Source organism: Sus scrofa, chromosome 17, assembly GCF_054392235.1.
Source record: "Sus scrofa isolate SSC_HxYL_T2T_F1_AM1 chromosome 17, Sscrofa_HxYL_maternal_Yorkshire_Landrace_v2.0, whole genome shotgun sequence".
Taxonomy (NCBI): domain Eukaryota; kingdom Metazoa; phylum Chordata; class Mammalia; order Artiodactyla; family Suidae; genus Sus; species Sus scrofa.
In genome coordinates this window covers 9,610,446-9,628,727 of record NC_139399.1, presented here as the reverse complement: position 1 = coordinate 9,628,727, position 18,282 = coordinate 9,610,446, and the positions used below count along the sequence as shown (strand labels likewise).

Below are 18,282 nucleotides of genomic sequence, written 5' to 3'. Positions count from 1 at the left end.
TGAGAAGAAACATACAGTTTACAAGATGTAATTAATAGAAATACGGCTTTCTTTAGCTTTTCTTTTAGACTACCATATTGAGGATTAACATCTTCAAAGTTAATTAGTGTAACAGCTACGCCCAAAGCATGCTTCTATAAATTCTAGGATAGTGGTTTGGGAGGTAAACTAGATAAATGCTTTTTACTTTAATGAATGCTCTATAATTGTTTAATGAATATTCATTGAAAGTATTGTTTTATTAATGTGTCAGTTTTTAAAAATACCTGTTTGATAATCTATAATATTTAAACGGAAGTTTCTATAAATTAAATAATTCATTTTAATTTGCATCATCTAGTCATATATGCAATAGACATTCATAATGACATAAATATAAGTATAGCTAGGAGTGATATCCAATATATTTAACAAATTATATGATATAGGAAGTGATTAATTGGAATAATGCCCCAGCCCATCAAATTTCAGCTCTTAAAAATGAGCGTGGCCTTACTGGAGCATTACAGTGAATAGCAATGCTATTCACTATCGATATGGGTTACCCTATGTATAAGTTTAGATTTGCATATAAAAGGGTTCTGCCAATACCAGAAACTATGGGACTAAAAAGTTTAAAAGTTGTTAATTTAGAAAAATTGTCTGTCTTTTCATTTCTAGTTATACCTTAAACATGTGTTAATAGCTCAAGCTAAACTTTCAATTGTATCCATTTCTCAGGAGTAATTAACACATTTTTTTATCCTTCTTGCTGTATAACTGAAAATGTCCTCTTGAGACACTGTATAACTATTCGAAACTTTCCTTAATTCATATGCACTCATTATTTTAATTGTTCTTGGTACAAATAACAGCTTTTTCAAAGAATATACAAATAGCCAATATCAATATTATTTGAAGCTTCAATTTTCCTTCTCCAGTGGTATCAACCTTATAATATTTAAACTTAAGCACAATTAATGTAGTTTAAATAATCTCTAAAAGAAATGAATCTCATGGCACAGTCAAGATGCTGGAGGCTTGCCCCACGGATTTCAAATGAATGGCTTTTAACAATTATAAATCATAATTCATTATACATGCCAATACATAGACAAAGTTTGGATGTATAATTAGAAATTTAATTACATTGGAAATGCCACTGCATATTTAAACAGATGACCAGCCATTACAGCCAGAACAGAAAACAGAACACCCTCCTCCACACGTGTTTCATTGAAGGCTGTGCTGTCTACTGAAATGACAAGGACCAGCTGCCAACAGGGTATGACGGATGATTGGATTATTTTTCTTTTCTTTGCAATACTTCATACCTGATATGCTTTGTTAACCTGTCTTATTTTTCTTTTTTTTTTTTTAGGGAGTCTGAAAAAAATCTCAACCTGTCAATTAGTTACATTCTTTATATTAAATCTTAAAAGTTATTCTACAGTTTTATTTGTTGGAATGTTTTGTAGACTTTTTTCAATCCACCAGAAAAAAAAGTTTGTTTTCTAAGTAAGAAATATAATTCAATAAATCAACCTAATTCATAAAAATAAGAGATACAAATTTGAATAACCTTAAAATGATGTAGTAATGTATTCATAAATAAGGAAATTGGTGTGCTGACAATAATGTAATGGTTCTGATTTTTATATGACATAAATTTGTTTCACATCATTTATGAATTTTCAGATTGCTATTTAAATTATATAAAAATGGACATATTGTATAATTGAAAATAATAGTGCATTGAGCATGTACAATCAGAACCAATTTTCCTCATAATTTGTGAGAAAATTACTGCTTTAGAAGTATATTTTTTGAGTTCCTTTGTGACACAATATGTTGAGGATCTGGCATTATCACTGCAGCAGTTCGGTCACTGCTGTGGTGCAGGTTCAGTCACTGGCCCAGGAACTTCCACATGCTGTAGATGTAGCCAAAAATGAAAAAAGTACATTTTTCCCAAGAAAATAATGTTTATGCAGTGTCTATATGTGGTAAAATTATTGCTTAGTTGCAAAACAACTATCCATTTGCTATGGTATCTTAGTGAGAGAAGGAAATCACTCATGCGCCTTTAACCTACTGCCAAGACTTTTGTACCTGGTTGTCTTAAAGTTAGACAATCACAAAGTGTGAATGGGGAAAGCAATTACTTTTGTAATTATATTCCCACACTGAGTCAGCCTGTGCAGTATATTACAACTGCACACCTCCTGTGAACCAAACACAATTCCAGGAGCTGAAAACAGTAAATGGAATGGCTTAAGTTCTCACCCTCATGGAGTAGCATTCTAGTAGGATAGACAGTAAATGAGTGACATACTACCAGTTAGTGATTAATGTTATGAAGAGAAACAAAGCTAGGTTTGTAAGAAAAGGTACTATTTTAAATAGCATAAGTAGAGAATGGCTCATAGATGTAGTGCTATTCAGTAAGATTTAAGAGTGAAATATAAGAGGAGGAGAGTCATGAGGTTTTCTGTGGACAGAGCTTATGAGACAAAGCAACATCAAGGCTTTGAGATGGAGAATACTGGTTGTGTTCAGCAGGAGAGAATTCCTACTGTGGCTCAGTGGGTTACAAACCTGACCAGTATCCGTGAGGATTCGGGTTCAATCCCTGGCCTTCCTTAGTAGGTTAAGGATCCAGCATTGGTGTAAGTTGTGGTGTGGGTCTCAGATGAGGCTGGGATCAGCTTGCTGTGGCTGTGGTTGTGGCTGGCAGCCAATTTGACTCCAAGCCTGGAAACTTCCATATGCCACATGTGCAGCCCTAAAAAGCAAATAATAATAATAATAATAAAAAATCAGCAGGAGCAGGTGGCTACAGAGCAGTGGGTAAGGGGGAGAATGAAATGAGAAGATGAAGAGGTAGCCAGAGACTAATAGTTTAGAATTTCTTTTACACAGCAAGGAGATTGGATTTCATTTTTCTTAGTTTATTAAGGTGAATTTATTAACTTGTTGAGAGATTTTTAAGGTGGGACTGATGCAGTCATTTCTTTTACCAAAGACACTCTGATTAAGCCCATTAAGACAATGCATTAATGTTTGCTATCAAAGGCATTTTTGTTGCATAGTAAATTTATCTGTAAGTTCCATGTTTACAACAATAAAAATAGAACTTCATTATAACATAATATTAGGTTTCATTAACGAGGAAATTTGAGGGATTATGACTGACCATCGAAACAAACTGTAAGACTTATCACATGAGTATTCATAGACTGTCATTTGCAAACAATTAGTGTAACAGCAACAACAAATAAATCACTTAATTTCCTTCTTGGAAGATTTAGCATAGTTACAACAGTATTATCCCCATATTTGTAGAATGTATGCTCCAAGGCAGTTAGTTAGCAAACTCCCAACAGTTCTAAGAGCATTAGCTAACTATAAGATCCCAAGGCTCTTTGAGAGACAGTGAGGAAGAGTATAGAAATAATTGTTAAATTCTTCTTAAAATCATTTATTTATTTGTTTATTGCTTTTTAGGGCTGAACCTGTGGCATATGGAGGTTCCCAGGCTAGGGGCCTAATCAGAGCTACAGCTGCCAGCCTACGCCACAACCACAGCAACGCCAGATTCAAGCCACGTCTGCGACCTACACCACAGCTCACAGCCATGCCAGATCCTCAACCCACTGGGAGAGGCCAGGGATCAAACCTGCAACCTCATGGTTCCTAGTTGGATTTGTTTCTGCTGAGCCACGATGGGAACTCCCTTTTAAGTTTTTTTAAGTTATATGAAATGAGATTTAATAAACCTAAATGTGTCTACATATTAAGTTCTTTCTTACTACCTGTGCTAAAATTTTTAACTTAAATTTTTTTTTTAATTTTTAAGTTAAAAATAAAAAATGAGAGGAGTTACAGAGCCCATAAACCCTTTGGCTCCCCAGTTCATTCAAATAGCTTCCCCTATTCATTACCAGAAAGGTACATTTTTACAAAGAGTGAACCTACATTGACATATCATTATCACCCAAAGGCAACAGTTTTTCTTAAGTTTCACTCCTGCTATTGTACATTCTATGGGTTAGGCAAATGTACAATGGCATGTATCTGTCACTACAATATCATGCATATTATTTTCATTGCCCCAGAAATCCACTCTGCCTGTTAACCCTCATGCCTCTGCCTGGTAACCACCGATCTTTTTGGTGTCTCTATAGTTTTGCCATTTTTAAAATGTCATATATTTGGAATCATAGAGCCTTTTAATATTGGCTTCTTTCACTTAGCACTATTCATTTAGATTTCCTCTCTGTCTTTTCATGGCTTGATAGCTTATTTCTTTTTAGTGCTGAATAATATTCTTTTATCTGGATGTACTACAGTTTATCCAGTCACCTCCTGAAGGGCATCTTGGTACCTTCCGGGTTTTAACAATTATGAATAAAGCTGCTTTAAACATCTCTCTGCAAGTTTTTGTGTGGACACACGTTTTCAACTCCTTTGGGTAAATATCAAGGACCACGATTGCTAGATAATATGGAAAGAATCAGTTTAGTTTTATAAGTAACTGCCAAATTGTCTTCTAAAATGCCTGTACCATTTTGCATTACCACCAGCAACATGTGAGAGTTTCTGCTTTTCCACTTAATCTCCACTGTGTGAAGTCAGTGGCCTGGCTTTTGGACATTCTAATGTCCAAAATGTGTAATATTATCTCATTGATGTTTTAATTTTCATTTCCTTCGTGACATCATGTGGAACACTTTTTCGTTTGCCATCTATATATCTTCTTAGGTGTGGTTTCTGGTAAGGTCTTCAACTTGTTTCTTAACCAGATTGTTTGTTTTCTTGTTGAGATTTGGGAATTCTTTCTATATTTTGGGTAACAGTTCTTTATCAGATGTATCTTTGCAAATGTTTACTTCCAGTGTCTTGTCTTCTAATTCTTTTGATAATGTCTTTCACAGAGCAGTGTTATTAATTTAAATTAAGCCCAACCTAGTGATTATTTCATGGATCTTATCTTTGGTGTTATATCCAAAAAATCATTGCCATAAACAAGGCCATTTAGATTTTCTCCTAAGTTGTCTTCTAGGAGTTTTATGGTTTTGCATTTTATATTTGGGTCTATGATGCATTTTTAATTACTTTTTGTGAGAGGTGTAAGGTCTGTATTTAGATTTTTTTCCATGCAGAAGTACAGTTTTTTCAGCACCATTTATTGAAAAACTATTTTTGCTTCATTGTATTGCCTTTGCTTCTCTGTCAAATACCAGTCAACTTTATTTATAAGGGCTTACTTCTCTATTTTTTTCACCTATTTTTTTCTATTCTTTAGTCAATAACGCATTGTTTGATTATTGTAGCTTTGTATTAAGTCTTGAAGTTGGGTAGCATCAGTCCTCCAAATTTGTTCTTCAGTATTATATTAGCTATTCTGGGACTTCTGCTTCTCTATATAACCTTTAGAATTAGCTTGCAAATATCAATAAATAACTTGGGTTTTTTTGTTTGTTTTTTGGGTTTTTTTTTAGAATATCATTGACTCTATAAATCAAATTGGGAAGAGCTGACATCTTGACATTATTGTATCTTTCTCTCCATGAACATGGGCTATCTCTCCATTAATTTAGTTTTTCTTTGATTTCTCTCATCAGAGTTTTATAGTTTTGTTAATTAGATCTTATAAATATTTTGTTAGATGTACCCTAAGTATTTCATTTTGGGAAATGCAAATGTAAATGATAGGTTTTTAATTTCAAATTTCACTTGTTCATTGTTAATATATAGGGAAACAATTGATTTTTGCACATTAATTTTGTATCCTGCAGACTTGCTGTAGTCACTTATTAGTTCCAAGAGATTTTAGGTTAAATCTTTTGGATTTTCTCCAAAGACAATCATGTCATCTGAGAACAGACAGTGGTATATCTTCCTTCCCAATCTGTTTATCTTTTATTTCCTTTCCTTTCCTCATTGCATTAACAAATACTTCCAGGACAGTGTTGAAAAGGACAGGTGAGCGGACCATCCTAACCTTCCTGATCTTAATGAGAAAATTTCAAGTTTCTCACCTTTAGGTGTGATGATAGGTATAAGTTTTTTGTAGTTATTCTTTATTAAGCTGAGGAGCTCACCTCTATTTTTAGTGTTCTGAGAGTTTTCATCACAAATGGGTGTTGGATTGTCAAATACTTTTTCTGCATCTATTGATATCATCATGTGAATGTATCTTCTTTAAGCTATTGATTTGATGGATTATATTAATTTTTAAAATGTTGAACCAGTTTTACATAGCTGGGATAAATTCCATTTGGTTTTGGTTTATACTGGTTTTTATATACTTTTGAATTTGATTTTCTAATATTTGATTGGGAGCTTGGGTTAATAGATGCAGACTATTGCCTTTAATATTTGATTGTGTATTTTTGCATCATAAGAAATACTGTTGTGTTATTTTCTTTGTTTGTAATATCTTTGTCTCATTTTGGTGTTAGTATAATAACAGCCTCATAAATTGAGCTAGGAGGTACTTCTTCTGCTGCTATATTCTGGAAAAAACTAGAGAATTAGTATGATTTGTCCTTTAAATGTTCAATAGAATTTACCAGTGAAACTTCTGGGCCTCTGAGGAATTTCTGTTTGGGAAGTTAATATATTGTGATGTAATTTCCTTAATAAATAGAAACTTATTCAGGTTGTCTATCTTTTTGTGTGAGTTTTAGCAAGTAGTTTCGTCCCAAGGAATTTATCCATTTCATCTATGTTATCAACTTTGTGGGTATAGAGTTGTTCATAACATTTCTTGATTATCCCTTTAATGTCCATGGAATCTGTAATGTCTTCTTCCTTTTACTTCTGAATTAGCAACTGGGTCTTTTCTCTTATTTAATTAGCCTGGCTAGATACTTATCAGTGTTACTGATTCTTTTAAAAGAAAAAATCTGAACAAGATTAGATATATGTATATGTATAACTGAATCACTTTGTTGTAAACCTTAAAATAACACAATGTTGTAATTCAGCTATACTCCAGTATAAAATAAAAATTAAAAGATAATACAAGAAAATTTAAAGTGATAAATCTCTTGGTGTCATTGATTTTTTTCCTGTGGACTTTTTATTATTATTATTATTATTATTCTGCTCTTGTTCTTGTTATTATGTCCTTTCTTCTGCTTCCTTTAGATTTAATTTTCTTTCTTTCTTTTTGATCTTTTTGTCTTTTTAGGACTGCACCTGCGGCATATGGAGGTTCCCAGGCTAGAGATCCTATCAGAGCTGTAGCTGCCAGTCTACACCAAAGCCACAGCAACTTGGGATCTGAGCCGCATCTGTGACCTACACCACAGCTCATGGCAACGGCGGATCCTTAACCTACTAAACGGGGCCAGGGATCGAACCCATGTCCTCATGGATGCTAGTCAGATTTGCTAACCGCTGAAGCACAATGGGAACTCCAGGTTTAATTTTCTCTTCATTTTCTGCTATCCTAATTTGGAAGCATAAATTTTTGATTTTAGATATTTCTTCATTTCTAATATATGCTTTCACAGCTATAAATTTCCATCTAAGCACTGCTTTGTCTGCATCTCATACAATCTTGATAGTGTATTTTCCTTTTTTAGCTTAAAAGATTTTTAACTTTAAGATTTCTTATTTGAATCATGTGTTATTTAGAAGCATGCAGTTTAATTTATATTTCATTTGGTGTGTTCTAGTTATCTTTCTGTTGGTGATGTCATTGATTTGATTGTAGTCTGAACACAAACAATGAGATTTCTAGTCTTTTAAGTTTGTTGTGTTTTGTAGCCCAGCATGTTTTCTATCTTGGTGAACATTCCTTATGAACTTAAGTAAAATGTGTATTCTGCTGTTGTTGGTTACCCTGACTCTTTATTTATCCAGTGTGGTTAACACTCAATAAAACAAACCTAGAGTATTTAGTAGATTGGGGCAAGACATCATTTAAGAAGCCATAAAACTCTAAGTTAAACTATCCTATGATGGGAGTGAGTACACTTAGACTTTCATTTAGTTAGAAGTGAAGACTCATTTTCAAAAGCTTAAGAAGCAATACAATTGAGAGTCTACCAATAGGAAAATCACTTAAGTTATCCATTTGTAGTGATACGTTGTATTTCATCATCTCTAAGACTCTATACTACACATATTTTTTTATATATCACTGAGAAAGGAAAACCACTACTAAAAAAACCATAGAATATCATTCATTGTGAGAAGAAACCTGTTATGACTTTAGAGATGTTAAAATGTAAAAAATACTTCATCTTAGATTTAAAAAAATTTTAAATTTAATAAAATAACTGAATTTTTAACATTTTTTTGTGGTTCTGTACAAGAATGGTAATGCTTTCCTTCTTATCAGCCTCTCTGAAAGTAGAATGAAACAATGGATATTTATCAAAAAAGTAAAGCATTGGGAGTTCCCGTCGTGGCACAGTGGATAATGAATCCAACTAGGAACCATGAGGTTGAGGGTTCGATCCCTGGCCTTGCTCAGTGGGTTAAGGATACGGTGTTGCCATGAGCTGTGGTGTAGGTTGCAGACGCGGCTTGGATCCCGCGTTGCTGTGGCTCTGGTGTAGGCCGGTGGCTACAGCTCTGATTCAACCCCTAGCCTGGGAACTCCATATGCCGGGAGAGCGGCCCAAGAAATGGCCAAAAGACAAAAAAAAAAAAAAAAAAAAAAAAAAAAAGTAAAGCATTGTGTATTTATAGTCTATTGTTCTGTTATAGTATATTTTTCTGACCTAAAATTGTCAAAGTAGAGGAGAGAAAAGCACCTGTTATCATTTGAAAATGAAAAAAGAAAATCTTGACTAGAGATAATGTAAACTCATTTTCTAATGTTTAAGAAAAACTTACTTGGTATATTTGGAAAGAAGTCATTTACATTTTATTTCTATTTAATGGTAAGAAAGAATCCATATTTTTTTTTTTATTTCCTAGGATAAATTCATGACATTTTAGAAGAAAAATTAGTTATTTTCATAGTTCCCTGGTGGCTTAGTGGTTAAATGATCCAGCATTGTCTGCTGTGGCTTGGGTCACTGCTGTGCCAAGGGTTTGATCCCTGCCCTGGGGGACATGACTTCTGCATGCCATGGGAGTTGCCATAAATAACTATGTTTATTATTTTTAGTTATTAGGTATTTGGTTATTTATTTTTCCAATTGTTAAATTCCTGTTATATATCTTCCTTTTGAATCTTAAGTTATTCCGAAATCCTTAAAGTCGTCTAAATGCTTTTGAGTAGTTGGTACCACCTAGGATAAGTTAATGTCAGTTGTTTCTTATTTTTAACTCAACTCTTGACACGTTAGGTATTAAATAGATTAAATAGATAATTGTAAGCAGTTATTATTATGAATTACACTATAAACACAATATTTATTTATGGAATTTAAGCATACCTTGCTGAGTCATTCAGGTTTCTGATTTTGAGACACTCATGATCTGTTTTTTGTCATAATCCCTAACATGTAGTCATTTTTCATCATAGATTTGCACAACAACTTGCTTTTTTCCTTTATAGAATTATTTGGTACTTGGTTCTGTTGAATTAAATAGCATGATTTTCTTATCTTCTATCATACCGCAATCATTATGAATTCCAACCACAGAATCAGAAGTGTTGACCTTCACCACTTGCCAGCTAATGTCATCTGTGCAGTTATGGATAAAATGGTAAGCAGTACTGAACCTGGCCTTTTTCACATTTGAATCAATCAATTAGGATTTAAGCACTGAAATTCAAGACTCAGAAGTGGCTTGCCTAGATTAAAAACTGAATCTGTAAGATAAAATAGTATATGTGCTAAAAGACATGTCTTTCTCTTTTAAAAGATATGCCATGTTTTAAAATTTTGAATTATAATGTGCATTATGTAATGTGTGTGTATTTAGTGAAATTTTATGTACGAAGTATATAACCCCTAAATTTTTATCAGCACCTGAGAGTTAGCACTGACCTTTAATTATTTTTTTACATCAAACAAATTAAGTACAAGATTGCAGTGTAAAATGAAAAGTTTCCCATAGTATAACCCTAGCCTCTTTCCTATTCTTATCATGTTTTCCTTTATTTCCTATTGTATTTTCCATTTCTTAGTCAAACAAATGGATTGGAGATTTTTTCAGCCTTTTCTGCCTTTTCCATGAGTATTTAAGCATCAGGATATTATGTCTTGTACATATGGGCACTGAAATCAAACTGCCTAGTGTTGAAGGTTGAATTTAACATGTTATTATATCTGGGCAGATTTCTTATTTGCTCTGTGCCGCAGGTTTCTTTTGTGTTATTATGGATATTAAAGTCATTACTATTATGAATTAATATTATTATGACTATTAAAGTATGTAGGACTTTTACATACTTAACAGTATTAGCTATCTAAACTTATAGCTTAAACTATTCCCTCTGAAATACCTATTGAAATCCTTTGTCATCCAAAGGCCATCTTCATTTTAGTCCCTGTACCTTAATTTTATTCCCTGAACCATGATTCTTTTTTTTCCCCACTGTACAGCATGGGGACCAAGTTACACATGCACGTATACATAATTTTTCCTCCCATTGTTGTGTTGCCATCTAAGTATCTAGACACTGAACTGTGATTCTTAATACTTTCAGAGTGATCTGAACTGGGAACCTGTCCAGACAGATAGTGGCTTCTTTATCCTGAGTTTGTATTTTTTAAAGAGATTATGTATTTTTTTGGTTTTAAAAAAATATGGTCAATGAACTTATTGTCCTAATGGTTGCGTAATATCCCAACCATAGGACATGAGAATTGGAGTGTGTATGTATAAAATACAAGCAGAGTAAAACTGGAAATGGTTCTTTCCATTAAACAGATGTATTTGATTTATCTAGTTTCACACAATAATTTATTTAAAGCTTAACTAATTAGTTTTAGTATTCTAAAGCTAGGTAGCTTATTTCAAACCAGGCATTCTGTGCAGCTACCTTGCACAGTTTTGCCTTGTGAGGATGCAGATATTGGGAATAGCTGATAAAAATGGAGTAAATAGTCATGTAGAATCTTGACATATTTATCATTATTTCCAAGGAAATAAAAGTTTGCAAATCATGCCTGGCTAATGTTGATGAGCAGCAGTTTTTGGTCACAAGAATGAATTTTATGTACCAGCTGTAATAATGTAGTTCTTAAAACGCCTAAAACTACAGAAAATATAAAAGTATAATTTATTTATTAATGTTTGTGTGCTTTTTAGAGCCGACACCTGTGGTGTACAGAAGTTCCCAGGCTAGGGGCGGAAAAGGAGCTGAAGCTGCCAGCCTATACCACAGCCACAGCCACAGCCACAGCCACAGCCATGCTGTATCTGAGCTATGTCTGAGACCTACATCGCAGCTCAGGGCAACGCTGGATCCCCTACCCACTGAGCAAGGCCAGGGATTGAACCTGCATCCTCATAGATACTAGTTGGATTCATTTCCACCATGCCACAATGGGAACTTCCAGAACTAGAATTTAAAATGTAACTATTTAGAATAATTTTTATCTAAAAGCATTTTCAGTTTATTTTTGTAAAATAATTCTGTTGGTTATGGAATTCTGGGCTGGCATTCTTTCTTTGCCCGCTTTATACAAATGATGCTATTTCATTATCTTCTGATTTGCATTGTTGGTGATTTTGTTTATAGTATGTGCTAAAGTTTAATTTAGATCTTTTATCATATTGTCTATGTCTTTCCTTATGACATTCAATTTTTTATCTATTTGCAAACATATGGAATATATTTAAATTAGTTTTTTCATGTCTTTGTCCACCAATTATATGTGTGATATTTCTAGCTCTGTTTCTATGAATAGATTTTTTGCCCTGGTGAGAGGAATAATATCCTACTTCTTTTCATATCTTGTAATTTTTTATTTAATGTGAGGTATGCTGATTTGCATTGTTGAGCAATAGGTTTTTTTCATTATTTCTTTAAATAATTTTGGAACTTTTCCTCTGAGGCAGTTAAATTATTGTGTTCAATTGTTAAGGTTTACTTTTATGGGCTGCACAAGCCTTTAGTCCAGGTCTAATTTGGTCACAAATGTTAGGATATTTTATTCTGTCTGATGGAAACATAAAATTTTCCAGGTTTGGTTTGAACCCTGGGAATTTTCTGCCTTCTTCTTTCTGATGCTCCTTTTCTCCTCTGGTCTCAGTAGATTTCTCAATTCTTTGACAGGTCAGTACAACCAAAGATTTAAGAGGACCAGTTTGTAGACATGAGGAACAAACTTCTACTTCCATTCTACTCTATTCCAAAATTCTAGCCACACTGGCCTTCCTGAGCTCAAACATGTCTCCTTAACTCAGCAGGAAAAATGAACTCTGTTTGCACACCCCACTTTAGGTAGAAGCCTGGAAATTCCCTCTGGGGTGAGCTAGAGAACTCAGAGCTCACCCTGTTTGCCTTAGTTGTCTCAGATACCACTGTTCTCTGTTGCCCTTTTCCCAGTGTCAGAAAAACTGATATTTATGTATTTTGCTGAGAGGGCCAGCTATTTAAAGCATTGGGACAAACCTGGTCCATATTGTCCCCTTTTCTTTTTCTAGCCCTTTCTTTTTCTTTCTCTTCTCCTCCTTCCTTTCCTTATTGTTGTGGCCACTCTCCTTGTCTTTGTCTCTCTCCCCCTCCCCTAAATGGACTAAGAATGTTTGGTTTTACTCATTATATTCTTCTCAGTGCCTGCCCAAGTAGTTGGCACACAATAAGGACTCGATACGCATTTTTTGAAACATTGAATATTATATGTGGGAATGAGGAAAGCAACATACAATGATGAAAATTAAGGCAACAAATATACAGAAGTAAGTAATCACTTTTAAATGACTTTAATGTCTGCGGTTTTTATTATAAAATATCTTCTATGTATTTAAGATGTAATATGAATAATCTACCTCTAAGTGGACTTTTCCAAATAAATAAATATATGTTGTACAATATAAAGAGCTAAATGTTAGTTCTAGTATAATACGTCATTTATTGATAATAAAAATTGTGCAGTGGAAATATTGTTTGCTGAAAAGTAAACATTTTATTTTTAAAACAATTTTATATATTTATAGCTATAGTATGAGGGATGGAATCATATTCAGGGATATACCAGGTCATACACAACTTACTTCATTTAGCTGTGGAAAGCTGTTGCTATATAATTAGGCTTTTTTTCTTTCCTCCTGAGAATTTAGTCTTGAAGATGAACTGTTTTGATTAGTTTGGATGTTAGTAATTTTCCTAACTCTTTTTCTTTTCTATTTATTCTTTAGCTAAGAGAAGAAAAAATTAACTCCTTTAGACCAACTGTAACAAAAGTCTTATGTTTGCATTTCAGATACAAATGGTAGTGATTTCAGGTTTTAAAAAAATCAAGAAACATCATTTACTGTTTTCTTTGAACATTTTGTTAATAATTCCAAGTTACCTAGTTATTTGTGTTTAATTCCAGTTTATTCTTTGATAAATTAACCATTTATATTTATTTCTCAAAAAAAACTTTAAGTTTAGCCATAGCAGTTCATCTACAAATTATGGATTTGTAGTTATGTCTGCAAATACTATTCAGGCATTAAAAAAAAAATGAACTTTTGCCATTTGCAAAAACATGGATGGACCTAAAGGGCATTAATGTTTAGTAAAATAAGTCAGACAGAGAAAGACAAATATTGCATTTTATCACTTATATGTGGAATCTAAAATATAAAACAGATGAATGAATATTAAAAAAAACAAAACAGAAACTGATTTGCTTATATAAAGAACAAACCATTGGTTTCCAGAGGGGAGAGGGAAGGGAGAAAGGGCAAGATAGAGGTAGATGATTAAGAGGTACAAATTACTATGTATAAAATAAATAAGCTGTTGGAGTTCCCATGTGGCACAGGGGTTAACAATCTAGCTTGTCTCTGTGGAGGTTCATTCCCTGACCTGGTGCAGTGGGTTAAGGATCCTGAGTTACTGCAGCTTCGGCATTGATTGCAGCTCTGCCTTGGATTTGATCCTTGGCCAGGGCATTTCCATATGCCATGGGGGTGGCCAAAAAAAAAGAAAATTAAAAAATAAATAAATAGCAACTTCCATATGCCACAGATGTGGCCAAAAAATAAATAAAATAAAATAAAATAAATAAAATAAAATTCTATAAGGATACATTGTACAGTATAGGAAATACTGCTAATAATTTATAATAACTTTAAATGGAATATAATACATAAAATTTTTTAATCACTATGTTGTACACTTGAAACTAATATAATATTGTAAATTATCTATACCTCTATAAAATTAGAATAAAAAGTATCTAAAAGTAGTTAATGGATTGGAAATAAAAGATATTTTATAGTCAGTACATTTCATTTTCTTATCTTTTGCCTTATCAATGCCATTAAAGTTAAAATAAGTACATTTTAAACCATAGATCATGCATTTTGGAGACCATACTATTTATTTATTCTTTACCTTTGCCAAAATTTTAAGCTGAAGAATATCCAAGTGGTGGCTGCATTGGGCCTTATTTAGTCCTTGGCTCCTATTTTGTTCAACTTTTTATTTGTTTACTTTGTATAGTATGCATTCATTAATTCCAAAATACATTAAGTACCTATAAGTGTGATCTCTTATGTCTACACACTTCCCATCAGTAAGGAAGGGAGGCTCTAAGTTAATGCTTGCATTGCAGTATAATGAGTGGTATGATGGGTAACCACAGTATAGGGGGATGCTGGGATGGAGTAAAGTGGGAGCAGAGAATTTGTAACCAGGATGATTGAGGTGGGTAATCTAGATCATAGGTTGACAAACTGCAGCCCATGACCCAAATTCTACTCACTGTTTTCATCAATTTTGTTTTTTTGAAACATGGCCACACTCATCCCTTTCATCGTTGTCTGACAGCTTTCTCTTTATAGCAGGAGAGTTGAACAGTTGCAACATATACCATCAGAAAGCTTAAAATATTTATCTCCTGGCCTTTTATAGAAAAAAATTGCTGATCCTTTGTGGACCATTTATAACACAAGCTATCCGTACAAATGAAAAACTCTTGGTAGTAGCAAGATAGACAGTAGAATCAAGTAAAGAGAGTCTTAAAGGAGTTTTAGAGGTTGGCCAGAAGTAAATGGTAGGCCTGTTATATAGGGGAGTGATTAATTTTTGTATACTAAACTTCTATCCTGAAACCTTGCTATATAATCGCTTATTAGTTCTGGGAAGGTTTTGTTGAATCTTTTGGATTTTCGGCATAGACAATAACGTCATCTGAAAACAAAAGACATTTTTATGTCTTCCTTCCCAGTCTATATACCTTTTATTTCCTTCCATTTCCTCATTGCATTAACAAGAACTTCCAGTTCAATGATGAAAAAGGACTGGTGAGAGGAACATCCTTCTTTGTTTTTAGTCTTGGTGGGTAAACTTTTAATTTCTCCCCATCAAGTATGATTGTATCTATAGGTTTTTTTTTTTTTTCCTGGATATTCTTTAGCAAGTTGAAGAAGTTTCCATGTAGTCCTAGTTTACTGAAGTTTGTACCGTAAATGAATGTTGGATTTTGTCAAATAATTTTTCTGCATCTACTGATATCACAAGACAAATCTTTATGCTATTGATATGATAGACTATATTATTATTATTATTAATATTCTTAATGTTGAGTGAGCCTTGCATAGCTGGGGAAAATCCTTCTTGGATGTGTCATATAATTCTTTTTATACTTTTTTGATTTTCTAATTTTTGCTGAGGAATTTTGCATCAAAAATATTTTATGTTTTTCTTTTATTGTAGTATCTTTAGTTTTGGTTTAAATGTGATAACTGGCCTCATAAATTGAGTTGGGAAGTAACCTTATGTTGTTACATTCTGAAAGAGACTAGGTTATCAGTATGATTTATTCTTTAATGTTTGGTAGAATTCACCAGTGAACCCTCTGGGCCTGAGGCTGTTTCAGAAGTTTATTAATTGCGGTTTAATTTTCTTTCTTTTCCTTTCCTTTCATTTTTTAAATTTTTTTCCTTTTTATTTAAGGCTACACTTGCAGTGTATGGAAGTTCTCAGGTGAGGAGTTGAATCAGAGCTACAGCTGCTGGCTGCAGCCACAGCCACAGCAACTCAGGATCTGAGCCACATCTGCAACCTACACCACAGCTCGTGGCAAAGCCAGATCACTGACCCACTGAGAGGAGCCAGCGATCCATTCCACATCCTCATGGATGCCAGTTGGATTTGTTTCCACTGTTCATAACAGGAACTCCCAGGGGTTTAATTTTCTTAACAGAGACCTATTCACATTGTCTGTTTCTCCTTGTGTGAGTTTTGGCAAATAGTTTATTTTCCAGGGTATTTGGTGATTTCATCTAAGTTGTCAAATTTGTGGGCACAGAGTATTTGTATATTCCGTAGTATCTGTAGTAATGTCCCCTCTATCAAATCCAATATTAGTAATTTCTTTCTTCCCCCTTTTCTTCTTAGCCTGGCTACAGACTTTTTAGTTTTATTGATCTTTTCAAAGAACCAGCTTTTAGTTTCCTTGGTGTTCTCTATTGATTCCTTCTTTCCCTTCACTGATTTCTGCTTGTATTTTATTATTTATTTTCTTTTGCTTACTTTGTATTTAATTTTCTTTTTCTACTCTCCAAAGATAAAAGCCTAGATTTTTTTTAAAATTTAAAATGTTTCATTTCTTTTTTATTTTATAATGATTTTTATTTTTTCCATTATTATTGGTTTACAGTGTTCTGTCAATTTTCTACTGTACAGCAAGGTGACCCAGTCACAGATACATGTATGCATTCTTTTTTCTCACATTATTATGCTCCATCATAAGTGACTAGATATAGTTCCCAGTGCTATACGGCAGTATCTCATTGCTTATCCATTCCAAAGCATCTATTAACCCCAAATTCCCAGTACTTCCCACCTCTTCCCGCTCCCCCTTGGCAACCACAAGACTGTTCTCCATGTCCATTATTTTCCTTTCTGTGGAAAGTTTCATTTGTGTATTATATTAGATTCCAGATATAAGCAATAATCATATGGTATTTGTCTTTGTCTTTCTGACTTATTTCACTCAGTATGAGAGTCTCTAGTTCCATCCATGTTGCTGCAAATGGCATTATTTCGTTCTTTTTTATGGCTGAGTAGTATTCCATGGTGTATTTATACCACATCTTCCTAATCCAATCATCTGTCGATGGATATTTACCTTGTTTCCATGTCTTGGCTGATGTGAGTAGTGTTGCAATGAACATGCGGGTGCATGTGTCTTTTTCAAGAAAGTTTTGTCCAGATATATGCCCAAGAGTGGGATTGTGGGGTCATATGGAAGTTCTATGTACAGTTTTCTAAGGTACCTCCAAACTGTTCTCCTTAGTGGTTGTACCAGCTTACATTCCCACCAACAGTGTAGGAGGGCTCCCTTTTCTCCATACCCCCTCCAGCATTTATTATTTGTGGACATACTGATGGCTATTTTGACAGGTGAGAGGTGGTACCTTATAGTTGTTTTGATTTGCATTTCTCTAATAATCAGGGATGTTGAGCATTTTTTCATGTGCTTGTCGGCCATCTGTGTATCTTTGGAGAAATGTCTTTTAGGTCTTTTGCCCATTTTTCAATTGGGTTATTTGGTTTTTTGCTGTGATTTGTATAAGTTTTTTGTATATTTTAGAGATTAAGCCCTTGTCTGTTGCATCGTTTGAAATTATTTTCTCCCATTCTGTAAGTTGTCTTTTTTTTTTTTTTTTTATGGTTTCCATTGCTGTGCAAAAGCTTGTGAGTTTGATTTGGTCCCATTGGTTTATTTTTGTTGTTATTTCTATTGCGTTGGGAGACTGGCCTGAGACAGTATTTCTTTTTTTTTTTCTTTTTTTTTTATTACTCAAGTGAATTTATCACATCTGTAGTTGTATAATGATCATAACAATCTAATTTCACAGGATTTCCATGAGACAGAATTTCTTATGTTGATATCAGCAAATGTTTTGCCTATGTTCTCTTCCAGGAGTTTGATGGTGTCTTGTCTTATATTTAAATCTTCAGCCATTTTGAGTTTATTTTTGTGCATGGTGTGAGGATATGTTCTAGTTTCATTGATTTACATGCAGCTGTCCAGTTTTCCCAGCACCATTTGCTGAAAAGACTGTCTTCTTCCCATTTTATGTTCTTGCCTCCTTTGTCAAAGATTAATTGACCATAGGTGTCTGGGTTTATTTCTGGGTTCTCTGTTCTGTTCCATTGGTCTGTCTGTCTGTTTTGGTACCAGTACCACACTGTCTTGATTACTATAGCTT

At 33.6% G+C, this 18,282-nt stretch overlaps 1 protein-coding gene across 8 annotated transcripts in view; it reads left to right on the top strand.

Annotated features, from left to right (window-relative positions):
* SGCZ (sarcoglycan zeta) overlaps positions 1-18,282 on the top strand; it is a 1,018,982-nt gene that overhangs the window by 489,814 nt on the left and 510,886 nt on the right. Inside the window, exon 1 of one of the 8 annotated variants that reach the window (XM_021077241.2) lies at positions 12,668-12,807. The gene's annotated coding sequence lies outside the window, so the exon portion shown is untranslated. 8 annotated transcript variants of the gene reach the window in all.